Source organism: Pinus tabuliformis, chromosome 3_2 (assembly GCF_031772625.1).
Source record: "Pinus tabuliformis cultivar Carrire ecotype Pingquan chromosome 3_2, CPIR1, whole genome shotgun sequence".
Lineage (NCBI taxonomy): Eukaryota > Viridiplantae > Streptophyta > Pinopsida > Pinales > Pinaceae > Pinus > Pinus tabuliformis.
Window position 1 is genome coordinate 522,812,989 of NC_142302.1, and position 20,763 is coordinate 522,833,751.

Here is a 20,763-nt window from a genome sequence, read left to right on the forward strand (position 1 = left end):
CCTTTTGATTGAGCTGCATTATTAGATCAAGTTGCTCATCAGCCTCCTTTTCCTTCTACAATTCTGCTGTTTGGGGGTGCTCGGTGGGAAGCAGTTTCGGCCTTTTCTTTAATGCAGTAAGATCATCTTCCTTTTTCTTCATGAGGGCCCTGACGCCCTTTGGGTCCTTAGGATCATGTCCTAGGTCTATGATGATGTCCTCTAGTGATTTAATCCTATTGTCCTTGGCCATGGAGGACATTCTCTCAAAATTCAACTGAATGTTGGTATTCTTCAGTGATTCTTTCAATTCATGGGCCATTGTAGCCCTGTCTACCAAGGTGGCATAGACCATTTCCCCCGTTTGTTTATGCAGCTCTAACTGGTCCATGGGGTGAATGTCCTTTGCCATGACCTCCACCCTTGTTCTTACATAATCTGCAGCTGATTGAGGCTGCGGAACCTTGGGTTTGAAGTGACTGAGGACCATCTTCTCTTCTTGAATATCATACACTGACATCAGTCTCTCTTGCTTGGCTGGTGTTGCTTTGAGGAATTGTTTGTAGACTTCTATTCTCAGCAGATCATTCTGTGCTTTTATCTGTTTGAAGGAAGCCTTGGTGCTTGAAGGCTTCTTGCTCTGCTGAGTGGAGGAGGACACCTCCAAGCCAAGCTGTAATCCTTGCTCTTGTTGGAAAGAGCTTGTGCCCGTTTGCTGACTATCTCCCCCTTCTCTCCTTGGACTATCAAGGACTTCTTCACTTATTTCTTCTATGACTGGGGAGTCAACCTTTTGCCTCTTGGCCTCAGGTTGCTGGGAGGATCCACTAGCAGGAGTGGACTCTTCTCTGTCTCGTTTCTTGCCCCTCTCCTCATGTGCAGGAGTCTGCAATATAGGTGTTGTTGGTGGTTCAGTTTGCGGTGGAGGGGTCTACTCTTATTGCTGCCCAATTGAGGAGGCAGGCTGTGCTTTTACTGTTTCTTCTTCTGCACCCATTATTCCTTTACCCTTATCTGTGCCTGATGCTACTGTAGATGGCCCTTGAGTGGCTGGTGTTGTTGTAGTGGTTGAGGTCCCTTCCCCAACCGGATGCGGTTGCTTGAAAATTACCTGCTGCACAGAATCTAAGTCAAGAGTTTTTTCCAAATCCTTGACATTTTTTTGCATTATTTCTTCTTCAGTTAGTTTCTCAACTAATGTGTCTTGCAGCCATTCTTGCTGATTGGCATACTGCTGAATATGTGAAAATTTATAGTGCTCATAGCATAGGAGCCTGTACTTGACCCTTTTAGCACAGATGAAGCCTTCAGGGTCATAAGGGACCCACCGGAAGCTTTTTGATAGCTTGTATTGATCTTTGAGGATTTGCTCAGCCTCTTGCCATCCCTCTTTTTTATTCATGATGAAGGGGCCCAGGTGGTGCTTAAACTTGAGGTGGGCTTTCTTCTTAGCACTATGAAAGTGGGTGAGGTCAGAGTGAATGAGCTGCCTATAGTACTCCAAGGCAAACAGTCTCATTGGTACATATTTTGGGAGCCTGTATGGACAGAGCTCACAGCCATAAATTCTGATGACTGTATGATCTTGGTATAGGTACCAATCACCTATTTTATAATTTTTGGATAGCTGCAGGGTTTTCTGGATTTCAAATGAGACTCTGGGAGGAGGGGACCTCATCAATAAGCAAGAGACTGGGTAGACAAATTGATCAATAAATTCACAGTATGAGTATGGTGAATCTTGGACTTGGTGATAAACTGATGTCCAGAAGATGACAGACCTTCTTTCCCCCTTAGAATCCAGCTTCTTGATAGGGCATTGAAAGGCCTCAGTTTGATAATACATGAACAAATGGTAGATGTATGATGAATATTTGAATATGCCCTCCCTGTCCACCTTGAAGAGTTGGTCATGTATTTTGTTGGCTATGAATTTAGCAAAGTTATACTTGTAGGCAGGAGGTTGGCCTGGGCTGTAAGCAGCTAATAACACCAGCACTGTCTCATCAACATGCTCACTGGTTTTATAGCCCAACACATAGGAAATCATGTCAACCAGAAGTTTGCCTACATCAGTAAAATGGACATGTAAGAAAGGAGGAGGCCCTGTGGGCTGGCAGTCAGCTCTCATAAATATCTTGGTGATCTTCTGAATGTCAGCAGAGGAAAGCTTGGCACCTGTGTCCAGTAGATAGTTCATGGAGAAGGGATATAGCAGCTGAGTTTGTTTGAAGTTGAGCATCTGGTTGATGGATTCAACATTGATGTGGAAGAGTATGCTCCCAGATGGAGACTTGACAGCTCTATGATTTACATCATAATTCTCAGCACAAAGACGGATGATTTCTGGAAAAATATTGACAGATGGGAGAAAGTAATAAGGCAGATTAGATTCCCATATCCCATATGTGTCATTGTTGTTCAAATAGTCATCCCTCAATTTCTGGAAGGTCTGCAAATGGTTCCTATCACCCACTAGGTCTTGAATGAGGTAATCTCTGTCAGCAAGAGGGAGGGCCTCAAGCTCTTTGTTGGGTGGATTGATGGGGGCAATACTGAGAGCTGTGGGTGCAGGTGCAGCCATTGTATAGTCTTTTGCTGTTATCTTTGAAATACAGTTTCTGGATGTAACAAAGTGAATGCAATTGCTTGTAAGGCTTTCAGAAGGTAGGTGGCAGACAGATATATCTCCAGTGAGGAGTAAGTAGATTGAACAGTCTTGCCTCTGCTTTGCTGTGGTAAATTCACAAGGATTTTGAGCAGTGAGGATGAAATGCAGAGGGAGTGCAGAAGTTATGAGCTGGTGAAACACAATTCTTCAATTGTATACTCGGCAAAAGGGAACAATGCCAGGTAATTGGGTGACAAATTTGCAAATTACGGCCGAGAATAATCGTTCAACCGTAAATTTTGAAGCAGGGGGCAATGTGGATTATTTAGGGCCAGGATTTACTGAATGATAGAGTTTAATTTGGGATTTACCAGGTATTAGTGGAGAGTTTTGCAGAAAAATGGCAATAATACGGGAAAATGGGTAAATTTTGGCAAATACCTGGACAATTAATGCCGAGAGCTGCCAGGTCGAGCGATGGACGAGAAATGCAGTTGAATTGGCGAGTGGCAGTGTCCCAAACTTGAAATTCGCGGCTTGGCGGCAATTTTTGGAGCAAACGAAAAACAACGGCTCTGTCTTTTTCGAATGAAAATGACATGAAACGGCTCAAATGCGTGTTTTTAACGACAAATTTGGAAAATGTGGGTTATTGGCGCTTTTCTGCCGATGACATCAGCATGACGTCATGGTGGGTCCAGGTACGGATGGTGATGTGGATGCTGAGCTGGAGGCCAACATGGTAGGACACGGTGGCGGGATGTGGGGGCCGCAAGATGATGTGGAGGGCCATGAGGCACGGTAGCGGGGTCCGATGGCATGATGTCATGATGATGCAGGGGTGAGGTGACAAGGGAGGCGGATTGAGGGAAGGCGGTAAGCGGTCTCCCCGCATCGCTTTTGGCAAAAGGCGGTATAGGGGAGGGGGGCTCCGAACACCTCCGCCGGCTGCCACGCGTCCAGCGTACGGGAGCAAAAACACCCGCTCCCCGGACGTTAAAGCGCGGCGGGTTCATATATGGAAAATGACCGCCCACCATTGGATTGGGGGCAGCGGGAAATCAAGGGCTGGCGGGCACCCCGACCCATCGTGCAAGTTTGAGGGGGACCCGCCGGCTAATAAAATATGCATTTAAATATTTTGGGTTGAAAACTTTGGGTTAGGGGGTTTTAATGGGTTTTGAAATATATATGGATTAATGTGTCGGGGTCCCACAATATGTGACCTTAGGTTTGAGCGCGGGGGGGGGGGGTTTCATGGGTTTTCGTAAAAGGGTAAATGAGGGTTTAGTGTAGGTTATTAATCTAACTGGAGGTTAGCGTAATCCCAAAGCAAGGGTTGACTATAGTCCCTGGTGGACTAATGTCTCCCATAAGAGTGCTATTTAGCTATAATGCTAAAAAGGGGGGGGACATTTATACATTTTATGGGGTTTTATACACCATGGTGTTATAGTAATAGGGAAAGGGGAACATAGGGGATTAAGTGTAGATAGAGTTAGTAGTAAGTATTGTAGGGGAATGTGAATGGGAAGTGATAGAAACTAAGTTTTTAGGAAACAAACTTAGTTAGGGAGTAGATCAAAATGAAAAGAAATTTTACACAGGAAATGTGGCTCCTTTTCAAAGAGAGAAGTCACTTCTGACATGAAATTTTTACAAATGAGGAGTGTAAGGAGGACTGATCAGGCAGATCCTGCAGTCCTCATGGGGAGGTTAGTAAGAAAATTTTGAAGGGGATGAGGGAAGTTAGTGATGTTTTAGTAATAGGCCATTGCTCTTTCCATTCTCCTGCTGGTGACATCATTGTGATTTTCCCATGTCACATGCTTAGATCCTGCTTTCTACAACCTTCAACTGCCTACCCTGCCTAATATGCCTAACATTTTTTCTTCCTTTGGATGGGTGCACTTAGCCTTGCAAACCCTGATAATTCTTTTTTCTTTTTGCTGCCCTCCTATCTAAGTCTACCCTTATGACTTCCAAGGGCCCAGATTAAGCAGTTGGGCTCCTTCCTTTCTCTATCCACCTAGTCATCTGTCAAGCTTGAACTGTTTGATCAGGTACTTCCTCTCTAGTCTACAACATGCAATTTAAAACATGGCGAGGCCCAGCTTGAGCTGTTGGACCACCCATCAAAGTAGTAGTGGCAATTTGGACTAGCCACTTTCATGGTCTTTATTTGGGGTTCATTTCTTTTATTTTTTCTTTTACCAATTCATTTTCTTGCCTTTTGATTTTTCTTTTAAGGCATACCCTCTTTACATTTTTTAACTGTCTGCTTCTTTCACAAAAATGGAACCTTAGTAGCATGGAAGGTGAAAATTTTTGGCACTTCCACTGTCAATCATGAGAAATCAAAACCTATTGGTATAGGAGGCTAACAGTGGCTCCACTTGGGGATGGCTTTTCCAGGTGAAAAGCCAAGAACAGCAGGTCAGATTGCCTGAGTTCTGCTTTCTTGCTGCAGGCTAAATTTCTCTGTTGTTGGAGACCATTGGTTAGGATCCTGGATATTTGCAGGCAATGCTTATTGAGCTGATTTGCTGTGAATTTGCTGATCTGTTTTTATCTGTTTCTCAGAATTTTCCCTCATCACTTGATAGTTACCCTGTGTTTTTCTTTGCTTTCTGAATGCCAGGATCAAATATATTCTAAAAGAGGAAAAGTGCAGCACCCTGGTCTTCTCAAAATATGCTCCACTTGGTGCTTTATTTATCTGTTGTAACTGAAAATACTGGAAATACAAATATTTATGTACAATATATGCCTGTTCAGTGTTTGATCAAAGGGAGTCAAAATAATGCTTGAGCATTCTCCCATTAACTGGGCCTTCCTCAGTTTTTGAGCCATCCAGACTCCTTAGAAAATAAGTGTTGTTACCTTGTATAGCATAGATGACGTAGGGACCCTTCCATAAAAAATCAAACTTACCATGTTTGCCTTTTTCCTCCCTCCTGGCATCCCATCTTAGCACTTTGTTTCCTATAAAGAAATCTTCATCTTTCGTTCTTTTATCAAATATTCTTTTGAGCTTTTCTTGCAGTATTTGGGTTCTTTGATAGACTTCCTCTCTCGTTTGCTGTAGGTGAATTGTCTGACTGATTCTTCTTTGAATATCATTGGGCTCAGCTTGTATTTCTTGCAGCAACTTGATCACAACAATTCCTAGAGATGTAGGAAACTTTGCTTCTAGCCCATAGACCAGTTCATATGGACTCATGCCAATTGATCTCTTGGTGGTCAGTCTGTCTGCCCACAATGCATTTACCAACTTCTTATGCCAATTCTTTTTGTTTTCTTCCAAAACTTTTTTAATGATGTTGATGAGGCTTTTATTGGAAGACTCAGTTAGGCCATTACCTTGAGGATAATAGGCAGTGGAATGACCTAGGGTCATGTGATACTTGTGACAAAAGTTGATCATTTTGTTGGATTTGAACGCAGCAGCATTGTCTGTAATGATTTCGTCTGGACAGCCAAACCTGGACAAGATGTTGGTTTCTAGGAATTGTATAATAATGGAGTCATTGGCTTGCCTACAAGGGATGGCTTCTATCCATTTGGTAAAATAGTCTATGGCAGTGAGAATCCACCTATGCTGGCCGGAAGATGGAGGGTGAATTTCACGAATAAGGTCTAAACCCCATTGCTGGAATGGTTTCTCAGTTGAAACTGGTTTGAGTGGTAAAGGCAGCAGCTTTCTCTTTCCTTCAAAAATTTGACATTTGTGACAAGACATTACAAACTTCTTTACATCAGCAAACAAGGAGGGCCAATAAAATCCAGCCCTTAGGATTTTATCAGCTGTGGACTTCCAGTATAAATGTCCTCCACAGTCACCTGCATGAAATTCCTTGAGGACATTGTCAGTTTCTTCTGATGTTAAGCAATTGAGTAAGATCCCTTCATGATTTCTCCAAAACAAAACACTGTCAATAATACAAAACTTTGATGCCTTCAATTTCAAGAATCTTTTCTTGGTTCTGGACAACCCTGGAGGAGCTTGCAGGTTTAATAATACAAAACATATATCAGCATACCAGGTAGATTGCATAAAGGCTTGGTTGATCTGTGGAGTCGCCATCTCTTGTTCGTCGTCCAGTTCATTAATGTCAAGGGCTTGAAAATTGGTTTCAGTCATTAGTTTGGCTAGGCCTTGTCCTTTTATCAGTTTGGTCGGTTTGATCTCAATGTCATATTCTAGGATGTTGGCAATCCACTTGCCTCTCTTGCCTTCGATTCCTTCTTGGGTTAGAATGTCTTTGACTACTGCATTAGGAACATAGGCAATTATATGAGAGTACAAGATGTAGATTCTGAAGTCCTTAATGGCTTTTACCAATGCATAGGCTTGTTTTTCCATGATCTGATATTTCAAGGGAGCATCCCTAAGGGCTCTGCTAAAAAATGCAATGGGTTTTTCATAGCCCTGGTCATCTTTTTGTAGCAGAACAGCAGCAATTGTATGTTAAGATGCAAAAGAAAAAACGATCAAATCTTGATCAAATCTAGGGCTTGTTAGTACTGGTGTGTTTGTCAATTCCCTTTTGATATCCTCAAAAGCTTGTCTAGCTTCCATGGTCCATTTGACCTTGGAATCTTTTTTCAGCATATTGTTTAACAGTCTTATGAGTTCAGCTAAGTTAGGAATGAACCTCCTCAAGAAGTTAATTTTTCCAAGAAAGCTTTGTAGTTCTTTGATGTTTCTTGGATGTGGTACTTGTAGGATAGCTTGAATTCTGTCAGGATCAATCCTAATACCATATTTTGAGATGATATGTCCTAAGAGTTTACCTTCCTCCAACCCAAACAGTGATTTCTTTGGGTTCAAAGATATGCTATACTTTCTACAAATTGTGAAAACCTGCCTCAGGTGTTCTAAGTGTTCTTGATCTGATTTTGAAAAGGCAGTGAGATCATCAAGATAGACCACTAGAAAATCATGAAGTTCTTTGGCAAAGGCAATATCCATTGCTCTTTGGAATGTGGCCCCTGCATTTTTAAGCCCAAAAGGCATTTTGACATATTTAAATGTTCCCCAGGGTGTTGTGAAGGCGGTTTTGTCTTGATCATCCGGGTGTACTAGAATCTGATTGAATCCTAAGAAACCATCTAGTAAAGAGATCCTAGCAGCTCCCACTACCCTTTGCAGTATATGATCCATTTTTGGTAAGGGGTAATGGTCTTTGAGAGATACTTTGTTCAAATTTCTTAGGTCAACACACAGTCTGATTTCCCCTGTCTTTTTCCTAGTAGGCACAAGGTTTGAGATCCACTCTGAGAATCTAATTGGAGCAATGATCCCAGCTTCATACATACGTTTAACCTGTTTTTCAATAAGGGGGAGGAGGACTGGATTGACTCTCCTGAGCTTCTGTTTGAAAGGCTTTTGATTTTGTTTTAGAGGTATAGTGTGCTGGATAACTGATGTATCATAAGATTTAAGGTCCTCATAGCTCCAGGCAAAGACATCTTGAAACTCTTTGAATAACTCAATGTATTTTAGTTTCTGCTCAGGTGGTAATGCTTTGGATAGATTAACCATTTTGGGATTTTCAGGGGTCCCAATGTTACAATCTTCTATTTCAGCATTCAATGGTTGCATTTTTGGTTTTCTTGAGATATCATTTGAATCAAACAGATCCTCCAATGGGGTTAAACCTGTGGGAAAAAAGTTATCTTTCAGCTCAATTACTTCTGTTTCTGTTTCAGCCAGTTCCTCTCCATCTGGCTATTTCAACTTCCGTATAGTTTCATTGTCAAAGGTGGTAGGATGTAAAACTAGATCAGCTGTTTCAGCTGATATTTTCTGTGTAATTGTGCATGCCTGTGGTTGATCATCTCTAGTGCTAGTGTCAATGTTCATGCCAGAAAATTCTTCCTTTAAAGTGAGGAAGTTATTTATCTGTGTGTTACTCTCGAAGACTTGCCAATTCTTGATGTTATCCGGAACTGAAGGTCTGTGTTTGATTTCAGCAGTAAACATATGATTGGTTTTGAAAGGCAACTTACAAGTGCTGGCAAAAGTTGCTAAGCTGTGAGCATGTAGATTGAGTTCTCTAGAAATTTTAGTCAACTGTGTTTGTGAGAAGCTCTCAAGTACCTGAATAGCTGCTCCCTTATATGCTCTTAACCTTAGATCGTTTGTGGTAAAGTTTCCTTTCATCTATTGTATGATCAAATCCGAATCTCCTAAGATTGAGACTTTGGTTGCACCTAGATTTTTTAGGAGTTTCAGACCTAACAGAAGGGCTTCATATTCAGCCATGTTGTTTGTGCATCGAAAGTTTAGTCTGTATGCATGGCCTTCAGCCTGGTCATTGTGCATATTATGAATCCAGACTCCTGCCCCAGCTCCCAACCGGTTCACAGAGCCATCAAATTCTAAATACCATAGGGTTTCATGATCAAGATTTTGATTAGGACCACTAAAAAGCTGGATCATGGGTAGCTTGGTTTCTTGCAAGTTACTTGGTGCATCATGTTCCTTTGTCTTATCAGCTGTACCCACAATCTCTTGGTCTTTGAAAGTGCGTTGTTCATCTAACTCCTCTGCCTCTACTGTCATTAATAGCTCAGAATAAGCTTTGTTACAAATGTCAGCATTGTAGAGAATAAATGAATCCATGTCAGAGTGTATTGAATAGATTGGGAAATTTTGGGGCTTCTCTTGACTGCTCACCACATATTTCATCAAATTTTCACAGTATAATCTCTTTGGCTGCCCAAAGACTGAGATAGTTGCATAGGACATATCTAATTACAAAGATCCTTGGAGTTTGGCCCCCCAGGATCTGGACAAGAGCATGCCATACTTAGGGGGTATGTCAGCTACCACTACATCCATCAAGATAGTTTTGGTTGGGTATTGAACCAGGGATACAGATAAATCTTTGATCAAGCCTAAGCATCTGACTTGGCTTGAATCAAATGAGAATAGATCTTTGTAAGGTCTTGTGATGTCTAGGTCAATTTTTTCCATTACAGACTTGGGCATTAAGTTGTGTGAGGCCCCAGAATCAAACATTGCATTATGTAGAACCTTATCATGAATTTTTAAACTGACATAGAAGGGTGGAACTCCTCCATTTTCCATTTTTCCATTAACGTCAGGTCCGAACAGCAACTCTGGTTGGTCATCTAGGACATTCACAGCATCCTTATTGTCTGCTACTTGGAGTGACTTGTTAATCTGCTATCTGTATATCTCATGTTTAGCTAATTCCGAAAGAGGAACTGATATCTTGAGTTTACTTATTTCTGTTTCCAAGTTAAAAGGTTTTTCCATTTGAAATTTGGCATTTAGTGCAACAGATTTTTCCCTTTCAGCTGTATTGTCAGTGGTCTTTTGTTCATAGTTGGCTTGATTTTGAGTAGCACTGGTGCCATGTTTGTTTCCTGGGGGAGTATCTACCCTTGTCTTTGAAGGATGGGGTGGAATTTTCTGGTTTTCCGAGGACTGTTGTTCTGAAATATCCTCTACAGTGACCTCTGTGATAGGTAGGTTTGAGCTGCCAGCTGATTGTGGAAGGGTAGTTTTATCATTGATCTTTTTTGGCTGCTTATTTTCCTTTGCTTTAGGAGGTTCAGGTACATCTATGGTTCTGGTTCTTAGTTTATACTGTTTGTGTACTTCATACACAGCTGCATCATAACCTTCTTTGAAATCAAATGATTCTCCTGACTTAGTGTGGTATTGATTGTCATTAAAAACCTCTTGATCTTCTTGTGTTAAGAAGACTCGATGTTCACTGTCCAAACCCATTAGGCTAATGTGAGGGTCCTCATTAGGTTCACTAGATGTGGAAGCCTCAGCATAGTTCTCTTGGAGAGGAGGTCTGACATGCTGGTCAGGATCAGTCCTTCCAACATTAGGATTTTGATTCTTTCTAAAGTTTGGGTTTCTAATATTGCTTGTTTGACCTTCCCATGATGATTTTCTTTCTATGGTTTCCACCCTGTCCCCAAGTCTGTCCATCCCTTTGATAATTGCATCTAGCTTTTGTTCAAATGATGAGGGTTCTTCTTTAAAAGTAGTTCTTCTTTTAGTTCTTGCCCGGTTTCTCTTAGCAATCAGATTTGCTTCTACACTTACAGCTATGTTCTGCATGTCTGCCAGGGTTGCAGGGGCTCTTTCTCTTAGTTGATATGCCATATCAGCATCAAACCCATCAGGGAACTTGATCAATGCTAAATCAGGTGGGGGCCTAAGATTTTGAGGAATGGCATTATAGATAGTGTTGAATCTAGTGCAATAGTCCAAGACAGTTTCTTGAGGGCCTCTTCTTATGGTGTCATACTCAGATAAAATATGTAGAGGATCCTTTTTCTTTTCCCATCTGTTCAGGAAGGACTGGTAAAGGGCACCCGAATCAGCTATGGAATTCACAGCCAGTGCCCTGAACCAAGCTCTTACTTCACCTATTAAACTTTAGACAAAAAATTTCATCCTTACATCATCATCATCTATCTCATAGTTTTCAAAGTAATCTTGCATTTTCTTGGTATGTTGTAAGGCAGTGTATGTACTGGTTCCATCAAAATAAGTAATTTTACTTTGGTAATCCTGAGGCATAGCCCCCGGGTTACCAGGTAACTGAAGGGGTGCATAACGATTTGCCATGTTTGGAGGGATAAGTGGGACAACTGGTAAAAAGGGAACAACTGGGATAACAGGGACAACAGTAGCAGTCTGTGTGTTGGGTGTAGACAATATGTTTTGTGAAGTGGATGACGAAGAGGGGGAAGAATGGGATGTATGCAGGTGGACTGATGGTTTAGCAGGGGTTGGAATGAAACTTTGATGAACTGTTTCAGGGCTGGATTCAGGAGATTGCTCTGGTTCCTTTTGGCTCCTAAGAGTCTTAGGAATCAAATTGGGGTTATCGAAAATAGGAGGAGGATTTGGGTCAGGATTTGACCTGGTGTGCCTAGTTTTCTTTTTAGGAGCCAGCTTTTGAACTTGCTTTTGGTGTTTTTTGAGAATATTTTAGAATTTTGTTTAAGGAACTGTTCAAGTTTTTGGAACTACTGTCTAAAAACAGACAGCAGTTGAAAAATACGCTCTGTTCCCCAGTGGAGTCGCCATTTATGTTAACACTCAGGTTGTTCCCTTTGACTCCCAAGGGAATACGACCGAGGTAACCACTAACCAATCTTTGGGTCACAGGTTCTAGCCCACCTATGACCAGAGAGGGCTCTCTCTTTATGATTTAACTTTGTTTGTAGAATTATTTTAGGCTAGTTATGATGCTCAAGGTTTTGTTTTGAATTTTGCTAGGTGATGACTTCAGTCAAGATAGATATATGTTTATCAGGGTGCTCTAGGCCATTGGGCATGGAGTCAGTGATGCTTAATTTTCTTGATATGGTGCTCTAGGCCATTGGGCATGGAGTCAGTGATGCTTAATTTGCTTGATATGTCTGTGTTGATACAACAGTGATGCTGCAGAGCCAGATAAGTGTCCAAGGAACAATTTTTTAAATCTGTGAATGGATGTGGTGTAATTAGGGCATGAAAGGCAATTAAGGGTCTTTCAGTAAGCTGATATGGAGAACAATGGGAATATTACTTGGGAGCACTGAAGAATTCCTGCATGATATTCATATACATAGAATTGATGTAAACATGAGCAGTTAAGAATTCATGTTCATGACTAATTTTGAAGAAAACATTTCAATAACATAGATTGAATACAGGGTGTAAGCAAACATATCCTGTACTATTCTTTCTCTCTGTTATTAGATTGGTGAAACATGCATATGGTTCAAACAAGCACAGGAATATAAAACATAGATTGAGAAGACTTATTGTTCCATTAGATAGCACAGGAATTCTGCAACAGCACGTAGAGCATCATTGAGACATCAAGCATCCAAAAAAAACTGAGCTTTTCCAGCCTTTTGCATTAGATTATCTGAAAATATACAATACATTTGCCTCAGAGTGAAAATCACCAACCCCTAATACGTTGCCAGGGGAGGTATATATACAAAATTTACATCAGAAAATATCTAGCTAGTGAGTTAATGGCTCATTAATATTGTGCCCACTCCTGGAGCATTGTAGCTGAGAAAATAAATGCTGTAGTAACTTCTAAGTGGATTAGCTGTCCAAAACAGTCAGAGAATGTTGACTTTATGACCAATGGAGTCAGCTGAGGCCGTGCTGCCCAAAATTTGCACATTTCCTATGTTTTTGCTTGTTGTCGTTGTCTTTATGCTGAGTCACAATTTCGGCTGTCTTGTGTGCTGTCTTCATTCTGCTTTTTGCCTTTTGCTAAGCTGCAGCTGATTAGGATTGATCACTTAAGATTACTGAGACAAAATTTGCAGCATGGCCTGCCACCAATCCTCTTTGGGCAGCTGGTGTCTTCGAATTTTCACCAAGGTTTTATCTGCCTTTGTATACCTATAGAAATTGGGAGGAACCTCAAATAGGTGGTGGATTTCATTTTCAATAAGAAACAGATTTTCAAGTTTGTCATAGAGGCCCTGCCGTGTTGGAGGCCCTGTGTCCTCAGAAGTACTGGCAGATGCAGTAATTTGATTTTCAACAAAATTTGTTAACCTGGTAGCATATTGCTCACGAGGGAGCAATCTTCCTGTGCTGGTTAGTAGGCTGGGCAGTCCTTTTTGTTGCAGTGCTCCCATTTTTAGCTTGTATTCATCCACCTCAGCCTGTATTTCTTGGCATTTCCTCTCTACAGTTTGTACAAAATTTCTGAGAGTCAGCACCTTTTTAGATGTAAGGACAGCATATATTCTGTTAACGATGTTGAGGGCTGCTAGCTCCTCTTGGGTCTGATTGTTCAGAAAATGTATCATTCTATTGGCCTGCTCAGACCTGTTCCCTAGCACTGTTCTGGCCTTCTGGATCTCAATCTGTGCTTTGCCAATTAATTCCATTTGTTCATGCAAAGTCTTGATTGACTTCCATTGTCTAGTAAGGGATTGGTCAATCCGGGCCCACAAAATTCTGTTTATTTCTGCCAGAGCATTTTCAAGTTTGAGCTCCTTTTCTAAGGCCTTTATTTTGTCTTTGAGGGCCTTAATTTCTCTAGACTGCTCTGCTACAGTCATCTTTGATTTGTCATATTTGGCCTCTAGTTTTGCCAATTTTTCCTTGGCCTGTTTGATCTCTGTAGCTTGGAGCTCCAGCTCTTTGACAGCCTTTGTCAATTCCTCCATGTTTAAGCTGGTCTCAGGAGCTGTTGTTGTTGCTGCTGCTGCTTCTGTTGTTGCTGTAGTTGTTACAGGGGCTACTGCTGCCTCTATAGTTGTGGCAGTGGTTGAGGTAGTTGGAGGAGCTTGGGATGTGGATTCTCCCTGTTTGTCTTGCAGTGCCCCTTCTAGTTCCTTTTCCAAATCAATGACCTTTTGATTGAGCTGCATTATTAGATCAAGTTGCTCATCAGCCTCCTTTTCCTTCTGCAATTCTGCTGTTTGGGGGTGCTCGATGGGAAGCAGTTTCAGCCTTTTCTTTAATGCAGTAAGATCATCTTCCTTCTTATTCATGAGGGCCCTGACGCCCTTTGGGTCCTTAGGATCATGTCCTAGGAATATGATGATGTCCTCTAGTGATTTAATCCTGTTGTCCTTGGCCATGGAGGATATTCTCTCAAAATCCAACTGAATGTTGGTATTCTTCAGTGATTCTTTCAATTCATGGGCCATTGTAGCCCTGTCTACCAAGGTGGCATAGACCATTTCCCCCGTTTGTTTGTGCAGCTCTATCTGGTCCATGGGGTGAATGTCCTTTGCCATGACCTCCACCCTTGTTCTTACATAATCTGCAGCTGATTGAGGCTGCGGCACCTTGGGTTTAAAGTGACTGAGGACCAACTTCTCTTCTTGAATATCATACACTGACATCAGTCTCTCTTGCTTGGCTGGTGTTGCTTTGAGGAATTGTTTGTAGACTTCTATTCTCAGCAGATCATTCTTTGATTTTATCTGTTTGAAGGAAGCCTTGGTGCTTGAAGGCTTCTTGCTCTGCTGAGTGGATGAGGACACCTCCAAGCCAAGCTATAATCCTTGCTCTTGTTGGAAAGAGCTTGTGCCCGTTTGCTGACTATCTCCCCCTTCTCTCCTTGGACTATCAAGGACTTCTTCACTTATTTCTTCTATGACTGGGGAGTCAACCTTTTGCCTCTTGGCCTCAGGTTGCTGGGAGGATCCACTAGCAGGAGTGGACTCTTCTCTGTCTCATTTCTTGCCCCTCTCCTCATGTGCAGGAGTCTGCAATATAGGTGTTGTTGGTGGTTCAGTTTGCGGTGGAGGGGTCTGCTCTTGTGGCTGCCCAATTGAGGAGGCAGGCTGTTCTTTTACTGTTTCTTCTTCTGCACCCATTATTCCTTTACCCTTATATGTGCCTGATGCTGCTGTAGATGGCCCTTGAGTGGCTGGTGCTGTTGTAGTGGTTGAGGTCCCTTCCCCAACCGGATGCGGTTACTTGAAAATTACCTGCTGCACAGAATCTAAGTCAAGAGTTTTTTCCAAATCCTTGACATTTTTTTGAATTATTTCTTCTTCAGTTAGTTTCTCAACTAATGTGTCTTGCAGCCATTCTTTCTGATTGGCATACTGCTCAATATGTGGAAATTTATAGTGCTCATAGCCTAGGAGCCTGTACTTGACCCTTTTAGCACAAATGAAGCCTTCAGGGTCATAAGGGACCCACCGGAAGCTTTTTGATAGCTTGTATTGATCTTTGAGGATTTGCTCAGCCTCTTGCCATGCCTCTTTTTTATTCATGATGAAGGGGCCCAGGTGGTGCTTAAACTTGAGGTGGGCTTTCTTCTTAGCACTATGAAAGTGGGTGAGGTCAGAGTGAATGAGCTTCCTATAGTACTCCAAGGCAAACAGTCTCATTGGTACATATTTTGGGAGCCTATATGGACAGAGCTCATAGCCATAAATTCTGATGATTGTATGATCTTGGTATAGGTACCAATCACCTATTTTATAATTTTTGGATAGCTGCAGGGTTTTCTGGATTTCAAATGAGACTCTGGGAGGAGGGGACCTCATCAATAAGCAAGAGACTGGGTAGACAAATTGATCAATAAATTCACAGTATGAGTATGGTGAATCTTGGACTTGGTGATAAACTGATGTCCAGAAGATGACAGACCTTCTTTCTCCCTTAGAATCCAGCTTCTTGATAGGGCATTGAAAGGCCTCAGTTTGATAATACATGAACAAATGGTAGATGTATGATGAATATTTGAATATGCCCTCCCTGTCCACTTTGAAGAGTTGGTCATGTATTTTGTTGGCTATGAATTTAGCAAAGTTATACTTGTAGGCAGGAGGTTGGCCTGGGCTGTAAGCAGCTAATAACACCAGCACTGTCTCATCAACGTGCTCACTGGTTTTATAGCCCAACACATAGGAAATCATGTCAACCAGAAGTTTGCCTACATCAGTAAAATGGACATGTAAGAAAGGAGGAGGCCCTGTGGGCTGGCAGTCAGCTCTCATAAATATCTTGGTGATCTTCTGAATGTCAGTAGAGGAAAGCTTGGCACCTGTGTCTAGCAGATAGTTCATGGAGAAGGGATATAGCTGCTGAGTTTGTTTGAAGTTGAGCATCTGGTTGATGGATTCAACATTGATGTGGAAGAGTATGCTCCCAAATGGAGACTTGACAGCTCTATGATTTACATCATAATTCTCAGCACAAAGACGGATGATTTCTGGAAAAATATTGACAGATGGGAGAAAGTAATAAGGAAGATTATATTCCCATATCCCATATGTGTCATTGTTGTTCAAATAGTCATCCCTGAATTTCTGGAAGGTCTGCAAATGGTTCCTATCACCCACTAGGTCTTGAATGAGGTAATCTCTGTCAGCAAGAGGGAGGGCCTCAAGCTCTTTGTTGGGTGGATTGATGGGGGCAATACTGAGAGCTGTGGGTGCAGGTGCAACCATTGTATAGTCTTTTGCTGTTATCTTTGAAATACAGTTTCTGGATGTAACAAAGTGAATGCAATTGCTTGTAAGGCTTTCAGAAGGCAGGTGGCAGACAGATATATCTCCAGTGAGGAGTAAGTAGATTGAACAGTCTTGCCTCTGCTTTGCTGTGGTAAATTCATAAGGATTTTGAGCAGTGAGGATGAACTGCAGAGGGAGGGCAGAAGTTATGAGCTGGTGAAACACAGTTCTTCAATTGTATACTCGGAAAAAGGGAACAATGCCAGGTAATTGGGTGACAAATTTGCAAATTACGGCCGAGAATAATCATTCAACCGTAAATTTTGAAGAAGGGGGTAATGTGGATTATTTTGGGCCAGGATTTACTGAATGATAGAGTTTAATTTGGGATTTACCAGGTATTAGTGGAGAATTTTGCAGAAAAATGGCAATAATACAGGAAAATGGGTAAATTTTGGCAAATACCTGGACAACTAACGCCGAGAGCTGCCAGGTCGAGTGATGGATGAGAAATGCAGTTGAATTGGCGAGTGGCAGCATCCCAAACTTGAAATTCGCGGCTTGGCGGCAATTTTTGGAGCAAACGAAAAACAATGGCTCTGTCTTTTTCGAATGAAAATGACATGAAACGGCTCAAATGCACGTTTTTAACGACAAATTTGGAAAATTTGGGTTATTGGCGCTTTTCCGCCGATGACGTCATGGCGGGCCCAGGTATGGATGGTGACATGGATGCTAAGCTGGAGGCCAGCATGGCAGGACATGGTGGTGGGATGTGGGGGCCGCGAGATGATGTGGAGGGCCACGAGGTGTGGTAGCGGGGGCTGATGGCATAACATCATGATGATGTAGGGGTGAGGTGACAGGGGAGGCGGATTGAGGGAAGGCGGTAAGCGGTCTCCCCGCACCGCTTTTGGCAAAAGGAGGTATAGGGGAGGGGGGCTCCGAACACCTCCGCCGGCTGCCACGCGTCCAGCGTACGGGAGCAAAACCACCCGCTCCCCGGACGTTAAAGCGCGGCAGGTTGATATATGAAAATGACCGCCCACCGTTGGATTGGGGGTAGCGGGAAATCAAGGGCTGGTGGGCGCCCCGACCCATTGTGCAAGTTTGGGGAGGACCCGCCGGCTAATAAAATATGCATTTAAATATTTTGGGTTGAAAACTTTGGGTTAGGGGGTTTTAATGGGTTTTGAAATATATATGGATTAATGTGTTGGGGTCCCACAATATGTGACCTTAGGTTTGAGCGCGGGGGGGGTTTTTCATGGGTTTTCGGAAAAGGGTAAATGAGGGTTTAGTGTAGGTTATTAATCTAACTGGAGGTTAGAGTAATCCCAAAGCAAGGGTTGACTATAGTCCCTGGTGGACTAATGTCTCCCATAGGAGTGCTATTTAGCTATAATGCTAAAAAGGGGGGGATATTTATACATTTTATGGGGTTTTATACACCATGGTGTTATAGTAATAGGGAAAGGGGAACATAGGGGATTAAGTGTAGATAGAGTTAGTAGTTAGTATTATAGGGGAATGTGAATGGGAAGTGATAGAAACTAAGTTTTTAGGAAACAAACTTAGTTAGGGAGTAGATCAAAATGAAAAGAAATTTTACACAGGAAATGTGGCTCCTTTTCAAAGAGAGAAGTCACTTCTGACATGAAATTTTTACAAATGAGGAGTGTAAGGAGGACTGATCAGGCAGATCCTACAGTCCTCATGGGGAGGTTAGTAAGAAACTTTTGAAGGGGATGAGGGAAGTTAGTGATGGTTTAGTAATAGGCCATTGCTCTTGCCTTTCTCCTGCTGGTGACATCATTGTGATTTTCCCATGTCACATGCTTAGATCCTGCTTTCTGCAACCTTCAACTGCCTACCCTGCCTAATATGCCTAACATTTTTTCTTCCTTTGGATGGGTGCACTTAGCCTTGCAAACCCTGATAATTCTTTTTTCTTTTTGCTTCCCTCCTATCTAAGTCTACCCTTATGACTTCCAAGGGCCCAGATTAAGCAGTTGGGCTCCTTCCTTTCTCTATCCACCTAGTCATCTGTCAAGCTTGAACTGTTTGATCAAGTACTTCATCTCTAGTCTACGACATGCAATTTAAAACATGGTGAGGCCCAACTTGAGCTGTTGGACCACCCATCAAAGTAGTAGTGGTAATTTGGACTAGCCACTTTGATGGTCTTTATTTGGGGTTCATTTCTTTTATTTTTTCTTTGACCAATTCATTTTCTTGCCTTTTGATTTTTCTTTTAAGGCATACCCTCTTTACATTTTTTAACTGTCTGCTTCTTTCACAAAAATGGAACCTTAGTAGCATGGAAGGTGAACATTTTTGGCACTTCCACTGTCAATCATGAGAAATGAAAACCTATTGGTATAGGAGTCTAACATGACCATGGATGAATCTGAAAACTGACTCAAACTTTACATAAAATAAGGGGCTAAACCACTTTAACTCCTATTCATCTACGTGCTTTGTATGCACAAATCATGGAGACTTTACATTATTTACAAAAACTGTACCAAATATTGGGTTATCTTAATCCCAAAAGTAACCCAGGGGACCCCATCCCAATAGGCCCCCAACACAAATATTGTCACAAAGTCGTGACTCACCCTCAAGTCACTCTGCTAGTGTCATGATCTTACTGCAAATATCTCCCAGCTCCACCTGGATCACTGCAACTTCAGTAACACTTTGTGTCACTGCCTGTCGAACCTCTTCAACCAATCTTTCGGTGGCTTGTCCCACTACTGCTAGCCTCATCGTTTGTTGTGTCTGATGTAGTCCCTTAAGGTTATCCTGAAGGGAAGTTGTGACTTGATAAGCCTCCTCCAACCAAGGCTACAACCTTGCCTTTCACAAGGTCTCCTTCTTATGCACATCCTCCACCTATGCCAACAACTTTTTTCCTTTGTGTAATTTGGCAAGGTGTTGTATTGGTGCTAAGGAGCGTGCAGTTTCCCTCACCTCATCATATTCGTGTTGCAGCTCCCTTTCCTTTGTGTTTAGTATCTGCAGGTTTAGATCCTCCTACAGATTGGTCACTATCTCCATAGGCTACTCTAATAGTTCCACATAGTCTATAACTGTGGCATCCAAGGTAGCCATGCCTTCCTTTATTACAACTTTGCACTGCTCCCAGACCTCAGGCAGAGTTGTGGGCTACAAATTTAACTGCAGCTCTATAATCTTGAGGTTGAGCTCAAATGTGACTTGACCAACCTCTACTTTAGCCTCCCACACACCCATTGTGAGTTTTCTAATTTTGGCTTCTGGTTGTGCATCCTCTAGGATGTGAAGCTCAAGAACTATCTTACATGCCTCCACTACTGTTGACTCTAGATGTGAACTAAATTCTGGTAGTGCCTACTTTTCCTTCAGAGTCAACATATTTTCAGTGAATAGTTGGTAATTATTGACTTTCATTTCATTGACAACATAGAGTGCCTGCTGCTCTCTGATCTTGAGCTCTTCCATGACTCCCTGTACTAATGCATGTATAGATTCAAGGGATAGCACAACAATGTTCAATCCTATGTTCATGAATTTTTGAAGCAGTGTGTGTTGTTCATATGTTTTAGAATGAAATAAACCTTCAGGTAAAGGGAAGACTCTCACATCCTGTGGCCAGGCCATCTCCGCGACTATATTCTTTCCTCATGCCAAACTGGCTTGTGTGCTGCTCGTCTTCACAACATCTTCCTGGATTATGGTAGCTTCGAGCTGCAACTCTCGTAGATCCTTCTGAATGCCCCCTAATGTCTACATGTATTGTTTCTTGAACTGCTACAACACTTATGTGGTAGTGTCCTGAATTTTATCCCTGATCTCATCGAGATCGCCCTCCGTTAGTACCATGGGATCAACCAGGGTTCTATCACATTTCTTGTTAGGTCCCTATACTACTAGTGTAACCTCTTATTGTTATTAGTACAACCCCCTTATTATATTGTTGTACCCGTGTAGTCCCCATATTGTTACTATTGTGCCTCATAGAAGCCCACTAGTGTTATTATTGTGCCCTTACATAATTATTGTTATGTCAGCTCTGATTATATTATGACCCCTTAGAATCCTATATATAGAAAGGAGGTCTTATCATTTGTATCTTCCAAGAATTGTTCATTTGTGTAATGTAAAGGAGGTTGCCCCCTCAAAGAGGCTGAATATTAAGGTGTTTATCTCTCTTTTCTATCTTTTTGGGAGCTAGTTTCATAACA